Source organism: Eublepharis macularius, chromosome 4 (assembly GCF_028583425.1).
Source record: "Eublepharis macularius isolate TG4126 chromosome 4, MPM_Emac_v1.0, whole genome shotgun sequence".
NCBI lineage: Eukaryota > Metazoa > Chordata > Lepidosauria > Squamata > Eublepharidae > Eublepharis > Eublepharis macularius.
In genome coordinates this window covers 78,002,452-78,022,227 of record NC_072793.1, presented here as the reverse complement: position 1 = coordinate 78,022,227, position 19,776 = coordinate 78,002,452, and the positions used below count along the sequence as shown (strand labels likewise).

Sequence of the window (19,776 nt, the reverse complement as noted above, 5' to 3'; positions counted from 1 at the left end):
GGAATGTTTTTCACTACTTAGCTACAGGAGGTCTGGAAGGTGTGATGGTGAGCATCGCCTCCATGTATGGCTGCCATAGTGTGTTGTCAGCATGCTACTCTGTGACTGGTGGATGGGGGCAGTGTCACAATGGACTCTAGTGCCACTGCTGTGTTCTTGAATCTTTGGAGCTGTCCGTCTTGCCCTTTTCTCTGGGGGGAAAGTATAGGATATCAACTAGCACACCACAGTAGTGTTAGTAATGTGCCAGGACTGAGCTGCCCGAATCCTGGATTTCACTTCCAAATGTTAATGAGTTATGCCAGTGAACTATGCCAGTCATTTTTTGTACTACAAAGTGTGTGTGGATAAGAGCATTTAGGATCCTGAAAATTTGGCTTCTGCTTTCTGGACCTATTCAAGAATTCCTTGGCATTTGAAAAGGTCCCAGAATTTGCAAGGGAATAAAACACCCTAGATTTAAAAATCTGATGCATTTGCCTTATTTCTACTTCCAACTAGAAATTTTGAAACTGTTTTGGATGATGATGGCCAAGTACCCTCTGGTGGAAAATCTCAGTATAACAAATAAAATGACCATTTCTACTAACCTTGAAAGATATAGTAACAGGTTGTGTCATGTAAAATATGCTAAATTATCCAGGATAATGATGGTGAAAACTTGTATATATATTTCTAAGGCTGTCAGTTTATTTACAATTCAGGGTGGATATGGAAAATCTGTTGGTAAAGTAGAAATACGTTAGAAAGCAGCAGAGAACAGATTTTCATTTCCCACCTATGGTGAATTTCAGGATCTCAGGGTGAAGTCTTTCACATCACCTCCTACTTGATCCTTTTACAGTTGCTGCTCAAATCTGGCCGTCTTCAGTTAAATGTATTAGGGAAGAAGTGATATGAAAGACCTTGAACAGTCATGGCCAAACAGAGGAGTCAACACCAGCTGTCTGTTTGACCCATCATAAGGCAGGTCCATGTGTTCAAATATGAAATACTTTATAAACCATCAGAAGATAAAAGCCATCCAATGATGACATTTCCTGATAATTTTCCCCCAAGATGGTTTCTTGTTTATCTTGAGAGACAATAAACAACTAACGATTATATGAATCTCTGATCATGTAGAGTAAACCTCTTGGCTTGTAAAAACAAGAAAGGGAAGTCATTATAGAAGACTCTGATTAATGATCATATAAACTGATTGTTAATCCATTTTTACTTAATTCATCATATGATTTTAAAAAATGTTCTTTGACACATTGATACTTCCTTTCCCCATAAGATTGGCTCCCAAAGCAGCTATTCATCAAAAATGATAGTTTTCCAAAGTTATTTTTTGCATTAACATCCCCAATAAGGTCAAATTTCTACTTAATTGTGGTTTGAAATTAAATGTTATTTCTGAGAATCTTCTAAATTTCATGCTCAAGATTTGTAAACTGCAAACCTTTTTATAACTGCATATTCAAATTCTAAATAACGATAACACGTAAGAAACGGGTTTATTGTGAGATGCTAAATCAGATGCTGTATGAAAATATTTTTTGTTGACAGGTAAATATGGACTTTTTTGGCAAACAGTCAGATTAGACACAGGCTTGCAACCACTTTTGGGAATTAAAAAATGGTTGGTTTTAGGCCATTTGCTTAAGAACCCTGCTTGCCTGGGAAAGTTAAAAGTTCATTACAAATAGCCAATTGGTGTCCAAGCAAAAAAAAAAAAAGAATCCAAATTCCCACATTAGAAGATGTCCATCGTATCTTCAAATCCAACTTCAGGGTGTATTTTTGCTTTGCTTTTCCTGTTCAATAGCTTCCAAGAAAAAAGAGCAATGTCAGTGTCACTTGGCAGGCTTGAATACATATTGTGCAGCAGTTTGGCTTAGTTCCATCAGTAACTTCCATGGAAGGCATTTCAGTTTATGGAGTGTGATTCCCTAGCCACCCCCTTCCCAAATGCCCCCCACAGAAGCTGCTCTGGATTATTAGGGCCCCCATGAAGGGGGGATCTGCAGTGTGAAGGAGGAGTGAGCAAAAATCCCCCCCTTCCATCTACAGTATCTAAGCCATTGTTTTTTAAGCATAAGAAATAAATTGTGCAAAACATGTATCAACAACTTTGAAAGCATCAAATCCAATCCTTTCCATTCCCAGATAGCTGCTGTTTATAGTTTTCTGTTATCTACTGAATGGCATATTAATGCTGGCTCAGTGTTTATCTCTGGACATAAGGGATCTCTGAGTCATAGAATGGTGTCTCTGGTGACGTTCATTCTAAGATTTACCTTTCGTACGTACATGATGAAGGGTAGGTCTTCACATTCATTTCATCATGGTTCTCTCATTTTTAACCCCTGATTTATGAAATTAAATTTTAAATGAAATGTTTCACTTTCAGGTTAAGCATGTCCTCTTCATTTTGGTCGCTACTCAAGATTAGCTTGGGTGGAAAGATCAGTAAAGCATTAACTTGCTTCACTGGGAGAGGCTGGAACTCATCTCTTTGTATCACAAACATCTGCCTTACCTGACCACTGGTTGTTTGCCTTTTTTTTTCTTGAACAGCAAAAAGGCAAAGTTGCTAACTTTGCATGCATAGCCATCATTTGATACTATCTGATGTGATGAACATGAATATGCCATGTACGAGTTTGGTAGCTTAAAACAATTACTACTGAACCTGAAGATTAGAGAATAATACATTAAATCTAAACATGGTTTTACTTCCACTAACACCATAAAGATTTTAGTGGCCTTTCAGTCCTGAATTTAGTTAATGGAAAGCGTTAGGTGATTGCTGGGAGTTAGGCAAGAGCAAGATACTGCAAGGTATGGTGTTTTTCTTTCTTATCAACCACTTTCATCTCAAAGCAGTGTCCAAATGATAATTGGCTTCTCTTGATTTCTTCTCAGAGTTGAGTCCACTTTGTAAAACATAGGTGATTTTCCCCCAACCATTGGGTTAGATCCAGCTAGCTTTCCACTGGTGAAAAAGGAAGAGAAGTCCTCCACCCAAAAAGGCTATGCTGGGGGATTATGCAACCAGCATGGACAAAAGCCATGTGGAATGGGGGCTGTTGCAAGGAGCAGAATTGAGCAAGACTGAAAAAACTGGTTGGATACAAACTCATATTTGCCTGATTCAAACACTCTGTTTTTTCTTCAAGTCCTGGAAAAAGCATTACAATCCTAAAGCCAGAAATGTTTTGTGAAATTACATCATTAGTCATTTCACTGATCACTTTTGTACTTTCTACAAACCAGATCAGGGCACAGGCATGTTCTGTGTCCCTCACCCATAGCATCAAGCCCCTCCTTCCCCCTACACCACGATCCTGAGCCAAGTTGGGCCCCTGTGGTCTTTTAAAAAGCAGTTACCCATAGCTGCAGCGTGGCTGTGGAGAAAATGACTTGAGAACCCAAACCCAACTTGTTAAAAAACATAACATGTAGTTTTCCCCTCAGCCTGCTAGTATCGCAGCTTCACATAATGAAATGAAGTATGTTTAAGCAAAGGGTGAAAAAGTCTCAGTCAATGGAAACAAAGAACTTTTGTGGTCCCTGGGCCATTTCACCTGTTGTTCCACATGTGGCTGCACCCCAAAGCTGGTGTGAACCAAGATGCACTCCTGGGGAGCTAGCAGCTATGTTTTGGTAGCGTCTAATGTTTGTATTTTGTGTCTTAATTTCATGCTCGTTTTAATTTAAATTTGGATTTGAATTTTGATTTACCAGCTGCCTTGAGCACCTACTGTTTAAAAGGAAACCTGTCAATGAGCTAAATAAATATATTTGTGGTGGTGGTAGGGTTGCCAACATCTGGCAACTAGTAAGAGTCTCGGGGACAGGAATGTGGGGCTGTGGTGTCAGTGATGCCACGCCTCTCTAGGAATTGCCAGTAACCCTATTGTAAAACCATTGTTTCCAGTGATCCCTAGAGTGCACTTCCCCCACCAGCCACAAGTGCGAAGACTCCAGCTGGTTTATAATAGCCTTTCTCTACATGGTTATATATCTCTTAGAAAATAATTTGATAGTAAGAGCTGGCCTTCTGTCTCTAGCATATGTCTGTGTTTTCTTGCTGCTTGGAAAGGCAAGATCTAGTGCACATCTGTGCTCACGAATTATATAAATGAAGCCAGACATAGCAGCACAAAGGTATCGTGGGCTATATTACAATGGAATGCTAAGTATGTGACAGAATAACAGGCAGTTTGTGTAACTTGTGCCAAATGTAAGAAATTCCCTTTTTAGAATAGATTATATGAGCAGCAAGGAGCCTGGATTGTTATTAGCTACTTTGTAGAATAACACTGAAGAAAGGCTTTCATTTTTAGGCCAGTGAAATAAAGTTCATTATTACATTCTAGAAGGATAGCCATGTTGCTCTGATGCAATGCATGTAACTGAGGTAGCTTAATTATATGGAGGCAGCTGAAAGTCTATCAATTTTATGGTGGCATGAGATTTTTGTAGGTGACTACTTCATTAGATGCTATGAGAAATATAGTTCACAAGAGGGCAGCACTAAGCAACCTTTAAGTGATTGGACCTTCCCACAGCTCTCCACTATACTACGATATTGTGTTCCATTTATAACAGGAGATCTTCGAATTGAAATTCAGCTATATAATAATCACACTTCTGGAAAATCTAGTAAATGAAATGGTTCATAGCACATGTTTTATTATCACATAGTAATCTCAGTAAGGATTATATTTACCAAATAATTTAATTGGCTAATATAAACTATTACAGCTACATGCAATCATAAAATCTAATTAAATTAATTTAAATTTTTTGTTAAAATATGCCCTGGATACTTTGTTTCCTGTTTATTCATTAGACATATTACTACTGCAGTAATTGTAGATTAGAGGTAGCACAAAAGTCACTTACTTTCTTTAATAGGCAATGTATTTTTCCCCTGGTTTCACTTTTTTCAGTTTAGTCTTATCAAATGTTTCAACTTCTGCAAAATATAGTTTGTCAGGCATGATGGATCCTGGCAAAGAGAAGAAAAATATACCCTTGGCTTTTGTTAGTTAGAGCCTCGTTACAAAACACATAGAGAACAGCTTTAAATATCTCTGTTATTATTGCTGGGGGAAAACACACAGTATGTCACTGTGTTCTTCACATAACAAGATATCAAGTTAATTTTCTCTTTTTCTTAGTTAAAAATTGTGGAACACAATTGTCAAATTGTGGAACACAGAAATATTTAAAAACATTAAACGAAAAGTAAAGTGCTTATGTATATAGACTTCTGGCATGGCTAGTTTCTAAAACAACCTACTTTTCAAACCTGCTTTTTAAACTGACCTATTTTCAAGAATTTTTCAAACCTATTAAAGCGCATTGTTTGAATAAGATCAAAACATTCCAGTTTCCTTTAACAAACAAAGCACAGAATACATGTCTATATTAGTTACAAGAGTGAACAATTGTGCTTAACAATAGAACAGATGTGTGGATTGCTTTGTTTCCCTCACTGTCTTCACCACACGTCATGCAAAATGGTTTTCATTAGACAAACATTCCAGCATTAAATACTTTATCCATCTCAGCTTCCTTGTGCTAATTGCTGATGATTTTGTCCCATAAAAGCAGAGGACAAAATGCTTCCTGGGGTAATGGTTTCATCCAGAAATGTGTTTTGCCCAATAGAATCTGTCTTTTATTTGTTTCTGGAAAAGCTATATGCTTTGATTGCTTTTTGCATTTTAATGATAGAAAAGATACTAAAACTACACACCATTACCTGTACTGCTTCTCTCACCTCTGCTTCTTTTTGACTGTCTGAGCCAGCATAGGCTTGAAAAGGTCACATTAATCCCTTCCCCCCATCTCAACTCACTTCAATTAATATAGATAAGTTTGCAGCAAGTGCAGTTCAGCAACTGACAGATTATTTCACAGAGACTGGGTACAGCTGGGGGTGGAAACAGAATAGGAACATCAACCAGTGTAAAGAAAAAGCAGATAGCAAAGCAACATTTCTCTCTGGATTTTTCTATTTGTTGAGCATTTAGCCTACCTATGAAGCAACTAGCCTGGAGAAACTAAGGGCTCCTGTTGCCAGGATTATAAATTCATCTCTGGAGGGCTGCTGGTCAACTTGGTGGACAATCTTCATTTCAAATGGACAAGAGCAAAGCAATCCTCTTGGTTTTACTTGATTTGTCTGCAGCTTTTGACATAATTGATCATTCTCTCCTGTTGAACGTTTAGAAGCTACAGTAAAAGTGAAGGGTACAACACTCTAGCATTCAGTTTTTTCTTAGCTGAATGACCTTCGAGAGCAAGAAACCAGATCAACTATTTCGGATTTAACCTGTAGAACACCAGAAGATTCTGTCCTTTCCTGGATACTATTTTAATATCCAAGTCAGTCTGCTGAACAAAATCACCTGTAGTTTTGGGGTTGTGTCATCAAGATGCTGATGACATTCAGTTCACTGTTACTTCAGTGTGAACTAATTCACTAAGGACAGTTAATCTGTCCCTAAACTGTAGAAAATTGCTTTACATATAAAAAAATACTTAAATTGCACCTTTTCTGCTAAGAAGGAGCCTTGAAGTGGCTGACAAAAATAGTATCAAGGTAAGCAGTAGAAAACAAATCTACTTGCTAAATATTGGGAAAAAAATCCCCACCCAAACAACCCAAGCTACCATGGATGAAGGAATACTGTTTGTTTGTTTATTTAGTACATTTGTATTTCTTCCTTCCTCCAAGGAGCTCCGGGCAGTGTATATTGTTTCCCTTCTCCTCCACTTTATCCTCACAACTGTCCTGTGAGGTAGGTTAGGCTGAAAGAGGGTGACAGACCCAAGGTCAATCAGCAAACTTCATAGAAAAATGGGGGTTTGATTTCTCAGATCCTAGTTCCACTCTAACCACTGGACTCCACTGGCTCACAAATAAGTCAACGAAAGCCCTCTAGAATAAAACTGTTTTATATACATTTTTCCTAAAGATCAACAGAGGTGCTCTTGTGACCTCCTCTAATAAATATCTAGAAGAGTGGCATACAACATGAAAATTAAAAACTTTAAAAGCATAAATAACAGATCCAGTATGTCAAAAGTGTAAAATACAAAGCCAAGAATAGCAGCAGCAAAATGTAAATAAAGGTAGCAAAAAAAATGTTAAAATAGCTGTAAAACCATTGAAAGTATAAAACTCTTAGTAAAATCAGTCGCCAGGAGATAAAACCCAATAGTGTAAAATTGTCACTAATAACTAAAGTGGAATGTGTCTTGGAGCATTTATGAGTCCATAGTTCATAAAGTTATTGTAAGTCATGTTGCTGTGCAGGTAATCATGATCAAGTGCTTTGGCTGAATTAAGAGGGAGGCTGTCAGTTTGCAGAAGTGGGGAAAATGGTTCTGAAAGGCACAATTAGAACATACCAGTCAATGGGTTATTAAGGCAAAAAAGAAAAAGTAGGTAGCTATGTTTGTCAATAGCAAAATTCAAAATCAAAGGCCTTTTAATTTTTTTTATTAAGACTAATCAAAATAACACTAGAGAAGAGGAAAACTATCAGAATCAAGAAGATATTTTGTTACTAGTATAATTTTTTATCTGTACATTCAACAGCAGAACAAGACCATAGATATTGTCTTGATTGGTGTAGGTACAGCTGATAGTAGTCCTGCACAATACTGTGTTCAGCTCTCCATTTTAAAAAACCACATTAGCCTTATCAAGATTCTGAGTGGCTTGTAAGTGATAGGAGATGGTAATAAGGATCACTCATTTTATATGCAACAAGAGGAAAAGAACAAAAAGAGGACACATTTAAATGAACCAGGTGGCTACTATTTTTTTTCAGGGAAAATGTAGACAACTTTTAAAGAAAGCAATGAGATTTTTAGAGGAACAGGCACCTTGGTAGATAAAAGCATTTTTCAGTTCAGCCAATAAACTGATTTTTATAATCACATTAGAGCTGCCTTGGAATAACATACCCACCCAACTGAAAAAGCAATAAAACACTATTCAAAAGTGTCATGTTATATTTTCTATTACTATGGGCAGAAGCCCTAATATTTAAAATTTCAGAGGAAAACCAAATTATTTTAAAAACCCTCAACTGACCACATCTATCAAATGTGCTCATCACTTAATTCATCTAGAAAATAAAAGGGCTCTGCATTTCCTTAGATACAAAAGAGTTCGTGTCATGCCTGGGTTTGATGTTAGTTTGCTTCATAAGATTTCTGCATGGCAACTAGGAAAACAAAACTAAAAGCATAACTTCCAAGAAAAGGATCTTATTCCTTCTTGTGTCTTTTGTTGTTTTGTTGCCAGTAAAAATATCTAATCTTGGGAACAGAAACAGGTTCCCAGACTAAAAGACAATGAACTATGGGTGTGTGGAAGAGGCAGCATGTGGGTTATGTTGCTCCATGTTGCTGACCTTTGTCCTCCAGTTCCTGTTCTTGCCACTACCAATTTGGATTTGCTCGAGTTAAAACTGTAGAGCCTTTGTCTTGAGGCGGAAGCTTTAGTGCAGATGGTTGCTTGTCTCTGGCAGTCATCCTTAAGTCAAATCAAAGTCTACCCCACCCTCAGCCCATCCAGGGATGAAGTGCACGAGTTTCATCGTCTACAACAAACAAAGGAAGGATGTAACCACCAACACTGGTTTTTACTTTCCCTGTCCATTGGCCAAGGAACCATTTGCACTTTGAGTTCAAAAATGTAAGAGTCAGATGAGGATTGTTAAATTTATAAATTTAAGTAGGATGGAGGCTGAAGTGACGAACTAACAAATGATCAGTGTCATGTTTATGAATTCCTGCAATCCTGATGTGTGTGTAAGAATGTGGCCAAACTACATGGCTGATGGGTAATTTTTACATCTTTTTAGGGGCCACAAACTATGCCCTGCCATCAATGCCCCAGGCTGATGCTCTGCATCTCAGTGTAAGCTCTTGTATAGTGTTTAGATAACAGATTAGGGCTGTTTCACATATTATAAATATAAGAAGCTTATGTTTCAAACAGAGTTAACCTTACAGGTACATGTGCTTAGGGCACTGTGATGGGCAGAGTCAGCATAAGTATCCTCAAGGGGGAAAGTGTCTATTTTGCCCTTAAGAGCACTGGATATTCCAGCACTGTTGTCAATGAAACCTTTGTGCATACCTCCTAATAGCTATCTGAGTATTAAATGGTCAAGGTGCATGTTCCAGTATTTAAACCAACAGGTACGGTATGCTCTGCAATGTCCACTAGTTTTGTACCATAACTGCAATTTCACTGGTTTCTGGACGGATTCTGTTTCACCATTTTTGTGAGCAAAGCACATTATCCAGTCCTTATTAATACTTGCATATCTGGCAGCAGGGAACAGTAGTTATTCTGGATTAATCATTACTGAGCATAGGGGAATAAATTTAAATGCAATTGAGGTTGCCACTTTAACAGCCCAACAACCTTCAAAAATTCCACAGGTGAAATTTATCACCTGTTGTATTTCTGCCTAGCAGGCACAATAGAACCCTTTAATCCTATAAACCCATAAGCCTACTTTAGATGCATCTGACGAAGAGAACTGTGATTCTCGAAAGCTTATGCTACAATAAAGTTGGTTAGTCTTAAAGGTGCTACTGATCCAGGGGAGTTAGCCGTGTTAGTCTGTAGTAGCAAAATCAAAAAGAGTCCAGTAGCACCTTTAAGACTAACCAATTTTATTGTAGCATAAGCTTTCGAGAATCACAGTTCTCTTTGTCAGATGAATGGTACAGAAACTGGTCAAATATAGAAGAGGAGGGGGGAGGAGGGGAGGAGAGAGAAGATGCAGTTAGGGGGGGAGAGGGAGGATGAAACCAAAACATTCCTTTGCTAGTAAATGTAAACATCTCCTTTTGCTGTCAGTTGGCTTGGGTGAGGCTTCAAAGGAGTTTGCCCTGTTAGTTTGCAGTAGTAAAACAGCTAGACCATCCAATTCCTATGTAGTATAAGCCTTCGATAACCACAGCTCTCCCCGTCAGATGCATCTGACAAAGAGAACTGTGGTCCCCGAAAGCCCACGCCAGACGCCACTGGGTTATCTTTATATTTATTTATTTACTATTTTATTTATAGCAAGCCTTTCTCCCTAGTGAAGGCCCTAGGTGGCTCACACTGTGCTCCTCGTCTCCAATTTGTCCTTACAGCAACCCGCGACTGGCCGAGAGGGTGTGACTGGTCCAGGGTCACTCAACAAACTTCGATGGCAGAGCGGGGATTCGAACATGGGCCGCCGAGACTTAAGTCCGCCGCTCTAACCACTCAGCTGGCTTCTTCCTCAACTGTTTCTTCCATCCCTTGTCACCCCTGCCCTTATACTCCACCCGAACGCTCGCCCCGGCATTCAGTCTCTTCGCTTCTTTCAGAGGATCCGCCTCTTCTATATACGTCACCTCCTGCGGAGGAGCGGGAGGAGGGTGATGAACTAGCGAGGAGGGGCGGTAGGCGCGGGCTGCTGCTGTCAGTCAGGTGATCGTCACTTCCCTTCCAAGCCTGCCGCTTTTTGCTACTACGGTTGAGAAGTCCGTCGGCGGAGAAGCTCGCGCAGTACTAGAGCCTCGCGCGCGCGCGCCACAGATCGTGTGTTTATCTAGCCGCGAGGGGCGGGGCCAGGATCGGGACGGCAGCGCAACGCTCGCTACCCTCAGCTGTCGCCGCTGGAGGACCAGCCCTGAGGAGCCAAGTAAGGCCCAACGAAGCAGGGGCTCCGAAAGGAAAGAGTCGGAGGAACCTGCTGCTGAAACTGAGGGCCGAGGAAAGAGTCACCCGGCAACGGTGAGGGAACTGCCAAGGGCGCATGCGCGTCAGGGCAGTGGCCGGGTGGGGGGGTGGTTATGGATGCGACGAGGGGAATGTGAAGGGAAGGGGCCTGTGAGGAAGACAGGACCTTTTATGGGGGGTTGCAAGCGGAGAGCGAGCTCAGCCTTTGGGGGCGATTCGAAATGGAAGGAGGGGAACGTGTAGCTAATGCTCCAGGATGGGAAAGGGCAGTGGGCTTGGGAATACCTACACAGAGGCGTAGAACGATAACAGAGGCTTGGCGAAAGAGCAAGAGTAGGGATTATGTGTTGTGCTGAACTTAGAAGTTTAGGTGGTTGAGGGAGCACAACCAAATTTTTTTCAGTGAAGTCCAACCTGAGAACTACTTGGTCAAAGTGATGCATCTGAAAAGTGGGGTCTGGCCCTGTTAGTCTTAAAGAAGCTGTGAGAGGTCAAAGTATAAATGTATAATCTACCTCAGTAGAACTTCAAGTATTTCTTTGAAAGGATGATAATCAGTAAACTTTGTTTCCTCTTACCCTGGTCACACTCATGGGGAGGAATGACATATCAAGAATCTTTGAGGAGGGCCTTTTGTTAAATGTGAAGAAATTGCTATGGCTTCTGAAAGATGCTGCTTAGATGCGGCTGTTGTAATCTCCAACTTGCAGTAGGGAAAAATATTTGAGCTATGTCCACTGTCCACTCCTTTGACTTCTGAAAGTAAAGTTGTGTAGTTGGAAGGATTTAATTTCTATTATTTATTTAGATAGCTATATCCCCCTTTTCTCCCCAGTGAGTACCCAAAGCAGCATACAACATTGTTCTTCTCCATTTTATCCTCACAACAGCTGCCCTGTGAAGGAGGTTAGGTTGATAGTGACTGGTCCAAGGTCACCCCGCAAGCTTCTGAGTGACATAGGGGAAATTCTAGTTGAGTATACGAGGGTTGTTATGCAGAGGCAGGCAGTGGCAAATCACCTGTGTTTCTTGCCTTGAAAACTGCTGCACACATCACCTTAAGTTGGCTGTGACTTGACAGTACTGCACACACACATCTAACCATGATGTGGGAGTGGGACCATCTACCCAGCAGAGTCTTGGGGATGAACCTACCTAATACAGATCAGGTGCCACTGCAAGTGCAGTGAAGCAAGATTCCTGCAGAACAAAATACTTTTATATGACTTAAATTAAACTACATGTTACAAGCAGTGGTCTTGCTGTCTCCTGTTCTGTTTCTCAGTGATCTGAATTTCTGGAAAACTTAACAACATAGATGTAATAATTGTATCGGCTTATTTAAACTGTGTTCTTAGGAAGACTGATTCGGAATTTGTGTTGAGATCCTGATGAGACCAAGTGAAGTTTCTTCAGTATTCCTCATTATCCTCTGCAATGGGCAGCTGCAGGGAAGTAATGGATAATTGTTTAGGGTTTGCTTTGTGTTTGCATGCGACATCAGCGAGGCCATGCAGTTACAATTGTATTCTTTAGAACATATTACAAAAGTTACTGCAACATGTGGCATTTCTGTGGCTAATGCCCAGAGATTTTCTCAGCAGACAAGTCAATGTGGCAAGGGATCCCTAAAAGCGGGAAACTGAAAGTTTTTTATGGGCAAGTCAAGCACCCCCCCCTCATTGTTAATATTAATATTGTGTTGTTTTTATAGCTTATATTTCATCAAGAAGCTCCTTGTGTGTATAAAAAGATGCCACTGTGTTTAAAGTTCAATTTAAATTTTAAATGTGGAATAGCATGGTTCCACCCTTAGCTCTAAGCTACAAGAGACAACTTACAGGAGGAGGAGCATGTGAAAGGAGTCACAATCCTAGCCAGGAAGCTGAGTTTTAAAAGAGATCAGAAGGCTTTGTCAATTTCCCCTCTCTATAGAGCTAGGGGAGATCTCAGAGGGTTTGTTAATTTCCTCTTTGCCTCTGGAAGGCTATGTCAGTTACACCTCTCCTTCTAAGAGGCAAAGAGGAAATAAAGAAACCTTAGGAGCAGAGATCTACCTGGCTTTGTAGAGAGGGGAAATTGACAAAGCCTTCCGATCTCTTTTAAAACTCAGCTTCCCTGCTAACATTGTGACTCCCTTCATGTGCTCCTCCTTGTGTAATTCGTCTCTTGTAGCTTGGCTCTTAGTTGCAAACATAATTTCTGAGGGTACAGTGCTGTTAGACAGGTGATGGCAAGTTTGGATGACTTTCCTATGCCTTCAAGTTTTTGTTTCCCAGACAAATGAGCATCTCTGTTCAGCAATGCAGGAATGTTTTCCATAGTTCTAATGTTTCTTCTTGTAATACTGCAGCAGTTGTGTCTGCCATGTAATCTGTGGTGCTGCCCATAGTGACCTACTCAAGATCTCATCTAACTTCAGCTTTCTATATCCAAGTCCAGATCTGTGTCACACTCCAGAACTTTATTAATAATATTTGTAATGAAATAGTCATGTTTTTTAGGGAAAATAAAAACCAGTGTTTTTAAAAAATATAATTATGTTATGCTCCTTTAAAATAAACTGGTTTTAAAAGAAATCTGAATTTAATATGATGTGTTTTTAAAAGTAAAATGGGACTGCCATGAATAATAATAACATGAAGGCATAGTTTGAGGTGCTAAAAAGAGGCTATGAAGGCCAAAAAGCACAGGACTGTTGATGCAGTCAGACAAAGAACAGAAGATTTGATATTTTCATCATGATACTCTTTGATTCTAAAGGGATGTGTGTTGTGTTAATGGAATCTAAACTAAAATGAGTACTTTGCACAAGGCAAGTCTTTAGAGACAAAATCTGCTATAAAATCAAGGAAACTGTGTTTATTTCATATGTTCTTTATTGCTTTAGACTAGTAAAAAAAGTACACAGTAATGTATGTTATGAAATTAAAAACCTGTTGATATTAGTGACATACCATGCTTTATCACTATGTGAGAATTATTTTTTTCTGAAAAAAAATTATATGGAGTTGTACCTATTAAGTTACTTTCTATAATGGCAGGCTGCAGAGTATTCCCTCTACAACTAAAAAATAAGAAAATTTCAACTACATATGATTTAGAGTTTCCAAATGTATCACAAGTGCTCTTCTGACTTTCCTGTTGCAAACAAAGCAGTGCCAAATTAGAAGCAATGTAAGTCTCCTTGGGTGGGTAGTTGGGGTTTGATCTGTTGTTTTCTGTATGAATCCCTTTACAGTAGCTCATATCACAGTGCTATTCTGTCTTCCCTTCTTTACTACTTAAGGGGCTACTGGGCTCTTGCTTTATTTTACTCAGCAACACTATGTCTGTGTGTTTTTTCCTCTTTAACAGTAAGCAAATCTACACCCTTCATTTTTCTTTTATATGATATTCAGCAATATAGGGTGAATGTGTTCTTTGTCCTGCTCATTTTTAGAAGCAGCTGCAGTTGCTGCCCCCTCAACTTTTCTGTAGTCCACAGACTTCTGTAGTATTGCTGCATTTGGATTGCTTGAAGTTTCGTTTGTGGTCATATTCACTGACCAGCCTACCATTAATTTTCCTTTACACGCACAACTTTGTAAAAACTTTGGCTCTTGCTTCCCAGCTGAGCTGCTGTTTTCTGATACAGTCCTAATTCTTAATCTCTTATCTGCTTGCTCATTATTGTTTTTCTCCACTTGGGTCACAAGGCTGCAAGACTTAATTTCTTCCTTTTATCCTATAATGATGAATTATGAGTGAGAAGAAGCCTCTGTTGTTCAAGTAAAAGGTTTTTTGCTTGTTTCCCTAATGTATCAGTATATTTAGTAATGGAAATGAGACAGATGAATGCTCTGTGTCAAAGCTATCTATGTGTTATGTAGCAAGGTACTAAATTCATAAGATGATGCAAAATTTGCACTAAAGGCTTAAATTGGTTGATGAGGTGGTGGTGAATCATTATGACAGAAAGCACTGAATTCTTGGACATCATCCTTTGGATAGAGAGGAAAGGGTTAATACAGCTGACTGTATTAACTGTTAATTTCCTTGCTTCATATACATCTTCTACAAGGATCTTGAGACTGGATGGGAGGCTGCTTCTAGAAAGTTTGCGTTGTGGAAATGGAAGGGATAGCAGCAGGCAGGGATGTGTGCTGGAGGAAGGGGTGGTTCCGTGAGAGATGGAGCTCATTATAGTTGGTAACTTTCCAGTGGTGATCTGGTCAGCCAATAGGCTTAGCAGCTTCTGCAAATTTATCTGTCATCTTCAAAAGTTAGCTCTGAGATGATGGTGGGGGGAGGTGGAATTTTTAGGTTAAAATGTGAACAGTTGCATTGTGCCTTCTTCATATAAGCCACGTAAGTGAAAAGTCCATCCTCTCCAGTTGAATTAAGAGAGTTAGCTAGATGACCTCTGTGTGGAATATAGCCACAGTTCCCACTATAACCTAAACTGATGAGGTGGTATTAAGAAATTTGAATAGCTGTGCTTTGGGATTATTTCTCCTCTTTATCCTGTTAAATAAACTTTACGTAAACTAGAAAGTCAGCTCATTTATTACTTGTTCATTAGTGCATAACTATATGCTGTGTCATAAAACAAGATAGAAACTTACATTATATATAATAAAATCACTTGAATGCTTCAAGCAGCCAGTTTTATACAATACAAGTTTTAAGTCATTTGTTATGGTATAGAATTGGACCTTTAGGAATCTGGTTTAAGTACAGCCAGGATGAAGTGTAAGGTATTAAGAATGATACCCAACAAAATTACATTTAAATGTAAGAATCTTGTAGGTATGATTTACTAAACTCCTGTAGCATTATGATTTGGATTTGTTGACTTTAATAGCAAAAGACTTCAAGTTGGTAGGATAATTTCCTCTAGTATGTGAGGAGAGTGAATGATTATACGCAGTGAGAAAAGTGTAAATTATGACTATTAAAACAGTTTCTTGTTTTGAGGAAAAACGTCACTCTTACAGACTTTTAAATCGCTAGAGTAAAATATTAAAGTGTGACAATGTTTTTTTTTTGAACAATAATTAAGAGGGAGAAGATAATTTTTTTAAAAAAACTACTGTTAAACAAAAGTAATACTTTTCTGATCGTTGTAAATGAGTAATATATTCTCCTAATTGAGTTGGATTCAGTGGTCTGTCAACAAAAGATGCTGATGGTTGTGAATCTTCCTTATAGCCCCATTGCTGAAACTTTTCAACCCCAGTAAAGCTTATTTCTTCCTATTTATGATTGAGAGACTTGCATGGAATAGTAACCATGCAAGTCAGGATGCTGCAGTGGAGGGGGAGAAGGAGACAAAATGGCTATTCCTGCCTCTTAAATCGGTGGAAATCTTCTGTCAAAAGAGGAAGGAAACAATTTTGCTCCATTCCCTACTGCAGCCTTGCAATTCATATCCACACATGGGTTCCATAACTTTGGGAGTAAACTTTGGAGGTTGGAAATAGTTACTAGGAGAGGGAAAAGAAGGGAAGATTTGCGATCCTTGCATTGGATTGCTTTTCATTGTTTGTCACCAGAGAACGTTGTGATTTGTTTTGGCAAAATGCATTGTACTAAATTATACTAAATTCTAAAGGTAGGATAATTTTGTGTCCTGAGTACAGGTTATTTCATGGAGATACTTTTAAAAGAGCTGTGCTTCATCTTGAAGTAAGCTGTAACTGGTATGTTTTTTGCCTGAATTACAGGCAATGGGCTATCCAAGTCAGGGCAGTAGTGATATAGGCAGCATTAAATTGGTGGTGCTGCTGGAAATTTCCCATATGTTCCCATAGATGGGCAGACCTGTGACCTGCAGGGGGAGCTCTTAAAATGTAAGAAATGTTTTGGCTGTTGTTTGAAAACACTATTAAATTTTCCTTAATTACCAGTGTAACTATTTTTAGTAATAGAGCTGTCAGTCCCTGGCAGTTAGATCCCCAAGGCCCTCACAGCAAGCACTCGGGTACATTGGTTGAAGAAACTTTTATTAGAGATCCATACAGTTCAAGGTGTTCACACAAAGGTAGCAATTGGCAGAAGTGACTATTCAAAACAGGGCACTACTAATTATAGGTAAACTTCCCGTTGGGTCCGTTGACATTCTGGTGCGAAAACCCCGAAGAGTTGCATGGGAACTGATTAGTTTAAGCTAGACAGAGTACAAAGAGAAATCATCCCAGTCTCTGAGAAAAGATACATTGCTGGCTGCCCACAGCTTGCATCCAAGGACACTTGCTTCAGGAGTGAAAGTAAATACTTTTCAACAGATAACAGGCAACCCCCACTGGCCCAGTACGTTACATATTAGCAGTTAACACACTCTCAGATAATACAACAGAATACAACCTTAGCAAACAGTTATGATCAGCACAAAATGCAAAACACATTAATGGCAGGTATGCTTGCATACATGACATAAGCTTTACAAAGATTAAGAAGTGTGATCATTTGGTTATGATCCTGCAGCCTTTTCCTCTTTGCACATTAATATTGTCTGTGTTTTTTATCACTGCTTTGGACTTTACATGCTTAGTTTAGGGACAATATAAAGATGATGAAACTAGGATGTTGCTGCTGGTTATGTTTATATAGACTTGTCCTCCTTCCCAGTACTGTATACGTGTTGCATGTAGAACATCTAACTAGGAGATTGATCATTATCTGCAGTCAATCAGTTCTGTTAATTGCTGGGTTCTTCCAATTCATTTGAATATTCATTAACCAGCATTGTACAGACTGACTTCCGGTACCTAATCGTATGAACTGGAAAGATTCTCACTCCTCCTGCTAATGAGATGGAATGAATGTACATAAATTGATACAGTTTTTTGTTTTGATGAACTAGGTTCAGTTATGCGCATGAGTTTCTTTTTAGCTGACATGGAGGAAATGAGCATTTTAAAAACTCCAGTTAGTTGCTGCTGGTTGCTTTTATTATTGGGGTGGGAGGTGGAAGATAGAAGAACAGGGAGAAACAGCCATCTGAAAAATAGTTGATGTTGGTTTTTCAGAATACAGATGCATACAGTTGAACAGGCATTCTAATTTTCTTGTTGTTTAAATGTTAATGCAAGTTTTTTTATAATGCTATGATGTATTATTAACCACAATATCCCTTGTAGTAGCCACAGAGAAGTATTTGTGCCTTAAGTACATAATTATCAATATAATTAGCTGTTTTGCAATACAGAATAACCTTTTATTAAAATATGTTAAGAGTGAGATAGAAATGAAATGGTATGCTTGTTATCAAGAGGGTAATGATTAAGAAGTGCTGAAGTCTACTTTTTTCTCTCAAGCCGAAATTTGTTCCTCTAGATTTTGCCTCTAGTGTCTGGGTAGTTTACCGGTCTGCTTACAGTGAGAAGGTTCCTTCTGGTGGGACTGCCCTCCTGCTCCCTGGATCAGTGGGAGAAAGGTCCAGGGGAGAAAATGATGTTGTATGATGTCATATCCACTTGAAAATCCAGATGTGACTTCAGTGCATTGGATGATGTATTTGTCACATCTAGGTTTTTGTGTTGATGTGCCATTGTACACCATTATTTCTGTCCTTTACCATACTTCTGAAGTTTCTGCAAAAGCAGCCTGACAGCCTGGAATCTCTAGGGGGTGAGGTAGCAGATAATGCCACACTCTGCAGGCTTTCTGGTTGTAGACCAGGTACTTTGTCCCATGGAACTCAGTGGAAGACATGGGCCCAGCCCATACCTTCACAGTCTTGGCTTGGGTTTCATGCCTTGGTCTAGTTAGAGGAACATTCAGGTTACATGTGGTGAATCCTGTATTGAACATCTCATACATGTGACCACTGCTGTGAGTAGGGCTCAGCGGTGCTTAAACAGAGACAGTGAGTGATTCTGCACACGTTGGATAATGCACTTCCAATCCTCTTTATAGATCATTTGGAACGGATTTTTTTGTGTGCGGAACAAAAAATCCACCTCAAACGATTGATAATGTGCATTGAAAGCGCATTATCCAATGTGTGCGGAATCAGCCAGCGTTCATATGAACTGGTGCCTCCACATGGGGACTGTGTAACGTAGTAGGTCAAAAAAAAAGCTTCTGTATAATGTAAAACATAGCAGTTCTAACACAAATAGCACCTTTGTGTGAACGTGATAAGGCTGCGGTTTCTGTGATTGACTATGAGGGTTGCTGCCAAATGAACTGGCCCTTGTATAATAATGAAATGACCATTATGATGGCATCAGGTGAGGGAGGGCCTTACATTGTATGGCTCCCCCTCCCCCATTGAATCCTTCTCAGTGAACTGTGAACCAGTGAGCTTTATGAGTAGATGGAGCTAGTTTTGCCCCATTGGTTATTGACATTGTCAAGTGAAATGCCCCTTCCTGTAGGAGTGAATGGCAACCATACTTAGGAAGAAGTAAGGAAGAAATAAGGGTGTCTGAGCAGGAATGCAGTTTGGATGATTCCTCCAGTCGCACTAGGATTCTCAAAACTATTGCCACTTAGAGCTAGGGTGGATTGATCTTAAATCATTCAGAGAGGGGAAAAACCCTAATTTAAGTAATTGATTTTAAATCGTTTTCTATTTCATCAGATTTTCTGACAAAATACATAGTTTAATTGTATACACTTTAATTCTTAATATATAACTATGGGAATGATCTAGCCAAAATCGAACCTTTTAAGTCCTATCAATATCTCTGGGTGAGAGAAGCATGTGCTTTTCTACCATAGGTATCTGGAACTTTTATGTATTTAATTTTGGATGGATCATGCTCAGTATCTTATTTTTTTGGTTGTATTTTCTGCCATACCACATTAGAATCGTATCTAGAAGTTAGTTACACATTTAACACTAAGTGGGCTGGGTCTAACAGAACTTTTTAATAACAAATATATTTTCCTCCTGTGCAAGCAGCTCTTTTTACCAGTGCAAAAGTTTCACCATTAGCAGAAAGGTTTGGTAAAATCTACCGCATGGTGTTTTTGTTTATGTATTTTCTTATAGTGGGAGACCAAATGCTGGAACTCTCTGAAAGCAATGGATG

At 39.2% G+C, this 19,776-nt stretch overlaps 1 protein-coding gene and 1 long non-coding RNA gene across 4 annotated transcripts in view; one reads left to right on the top strand and one right to left on the bottom strand.

Annotated features, from left to right (window-relative positions):
• Positions 1–1,327: 1,327 nt before the first annotated feature.
• LOC129329212 (uncharacterized) lies at positions 1,328–10,379 on the bottom strand. Its single transcript, XR_008596930.1, has 3 exons — positions 10,144–10,379; positions 4,900–5,005; positions 1,328–1,813 (listed from the first exon to the last, which is right to left on the bottom strand). It is a non-coding gene; the product is annotated as an uncharacterized LOC129329212 (long non-coding RNA).
• Positions 10,380–10,534: 155 nt separating this feature from the next.
• Positions 10,535–19,776, top strand: part of FAM13B (family with sequence similarity 13 member B) — a 67,584-nt gene continuing 58,342 nt past the window's right edge. For all 3 annotated transcript variants that reach the window (XM_054976273.1, XM_054976271.1, XM_054976270.1), the window contains exon 1: positions 10,535–10,804. The gene's annotated coding sequence lies outside the window, so the exon portion shown is untranslated. The remainder of the gene's footprint in view (positions 10,805–19,776) is intronic.